Source organism: Pleurodeles waltl, chromosome 3_1, assembly GCF_031143425.1.
Source record: "Pleurodeles waltl isolate 20211129_DDA chromosome 3_1, aPleWal1.hap1.20221129, whole genome shotgun sequence".
Lineage (NCBI taxonomy): Eukaryota > Metazoa > Chordata > Amphibia > Caudata > Salamandridae > Pleurodeles > Pleurodeles waltl.
In genome coordinates, this window is record NC_090440.1 from 1,489,762,725 (window position 1) to 1,489,765,535 (window position 2,811).

Consider the following 2,811-nt stretch of genomic DNA (forward strand, 5'->3'; position numbering starts at 1 on the left):
CAGGATGTTGGATACTGTACTGTGTTAGGGCAGGCTCAGCCCATTCAGGTGTAAGCGACCACTCCTCCCTCCACTCTAGCCCAGATGGCTCACAAGGATATACAGGCTACACCCCAGTTCTCTTTGTGTCACTATCCAGAAGAGATTCACAAACAACCCAACTGTCAGCCTGAGCCAGACAGGGAATCCACAAACAGGCGGAGTCTCAGACTGGTTAAAGCAAAAAAATGGCCACTTTCCAAAAATTGGGATTTTCAAACTGACGATTTAAAAAACAACTTTACCACAAGATGTATTTTTAAAATGTGAGTTCTGAGACCCAAAACTCTTTATCTCTATCTGCCCTCAAAGGGAAACTGCGCTTAAGAGATATTCAAAGGCAGCCCCCATGTTAACCTATGAAAGGGATAGGCCTTGCAGCAGTGAAAACCGAACTTGACAGTATTTCACTGTTAGGACATATAAAACACATGGGCACATATCCCACTTTTAACATACAATGCACCCCGCCCATGGGGCTACCTAGGGCCTACCTTAGGGGCGCCTTACATGTATAAAAAGGGAAGGGTTGGGCCTGACAAGTCTGTACACTTGCCAGGTCGAATTGCCAATCTACAAATGGCACACTCAGAGATTGAAGTAGGAGGTCTAAGTCATGTTTACACGGCTAGACATGTGGGTGGCACAATTGGTGCTGCAGGCCCACTAGTAGCATTTGATTCACAAGCCAAAGGCAGCTCTAGTGGACTTTACTCCAGACTTACTAGTAAATAAAAAAATCCAGTTATGGAAAAGCCAATTACACATACAATTTCACATAGGGAACACTTGCACTTTAGCACTGGTTAACAGTGGTAAAGTGCCCAGAGTAACAAAAACAGCAAAGACAGTGACTAACACACAGAAACAACCTGGGAGACAGAGGCACAATGTTAGCAGAGATGCCAAGTCTAATATATATATATAAATACCACCACACACTTCACTCTATCTGTATTATAGAAGACAAGCACTCCAGGTGAGCATTAAAGGCACAGAATTTATTGCAGCCTCAGTGAAACAGAAAATGTTTCAGCATGCAGTACCTTTGCTAACCTGTCAAATGCCATTCTTTTCTCTTGAACCCATCATGTGACTCCAATCTGCTTTGTGTTGTCATGTGAGAAATTGTATTTACAAAGCATATATCAACACATATAAACATAGGAGCTGTGTGACAACATAACATTTCTAATATTTGTAGAAAACTGAAAAACTGGAAAAGTCACAGAGTTTTTAACCTTCACTCTTGAAATTAACAAAACTCTGTACCAAAAGATGAGGCTAGGCTACAGCAGCTAGTTGCTCATCTTAAATACTTGTTAAACCTGATCAAAAAACATATCATAATGTGCTCCTCACAAATCTCTCAGACATACAGTTAAACTATACTCTTTGTAATACTGAGATGCCTCCCAAGTAGGCCTACAGCGACTGGTTCCTCCTCTTAAATGCATGCTAACCCCAATCACAAGTATATCAAAGTTGGCTCATCACACAGCAAATTAATTATACTTATCGTAAAACTGGGATACAGGTGGGCCATTCCTCCTGACAAGTAAATACATACAAATATGACAGCTCTTTCACATCTTCTGGTGTCCTATGAGCCTCCAGCTCTCAAAGGAAAAATAATAAATCACTTGAAGAAGGAAAGCAAAAGGAACCAACAAATTATAAGACTGCTCAATGAAAGACTGCGCTATTAAAATGTATGGGGGAGAAAAGGAGGAGAACGGGGAGGGATGTTGGAATAGGGCAATTGGTGTTTTGTCATAGATACTACTATCTAAATGAATTTCCGACTTGCACATGTAAATCTTCCCCACACTTCACACCATGTGGCTCTTTACTATAAAAAGCCAGAATGTACTTAGATTCCAGCACTCTCATTTGTTCTCTCTCTTCCCACTGCGTGAATCATGGTTGATACCATCAATAACTGCATATTTCAAATCCTCAATTTTGCCTGCATGGATCTCATTCATGTGTCTTGCCACTGGATTGGAGATATCCTTATTCTTAATAGCTCATAGGTGTTGTAGAATTCTCGTGTGAACCTGTAAGGTCATACTCCCCACATACAATTTAGGACAACTACATCTTAAAATGTAGACTACAAACTCAATTCTACAATTATACTGACCCCTTATCCTGTGCAAAACGTTCGATCGAACCTTTACATTTCACACAGCACACAAAACCATTACTATGATTGTTGACCATGATCCACCAACTCTCTCACTTCGTATATCACTACGGACCAGCGAGTCCCTCATCTATCTACTTCTCCTGAATGTCAATAATAGTATTTTGAGTAGGTGTCAATGTCTGTTTAGCACTGCTCTGCCCATTAAATAAGCCCTGTTATAAGTAGTGATAACTCTATATTGTGGTTTCTTCTTGGTTTTTGAATCACTAAAAAGTAGACTGTCTCTGCTTATATTCTCCACCCTCCTGCAAGGACCCTAAAAATCTCTCTCTTGAATATGCTACATTTGAGTCTCTCCAACATTTCCATTTTCACTTTTTCAAAATCAGCTTGTAAACTGCAGATTCTTTTTGCCCTCAAAAGTCCTCCATAAGTTATTCTTTGTATCAGACCCCTGGGATGAAAGCTAAAGGCATGGAGTATACTATTCCCTGCACTGGGTTTCCTACATAGGACCATCTCCAACTGTTCTTCTCTGCCTTCACCCGAACATCCAAAAAGTCAATTTCATTGGCACTGTTACTTGTGAATTTCAAATTTAGAACATTTTCATTAATCTC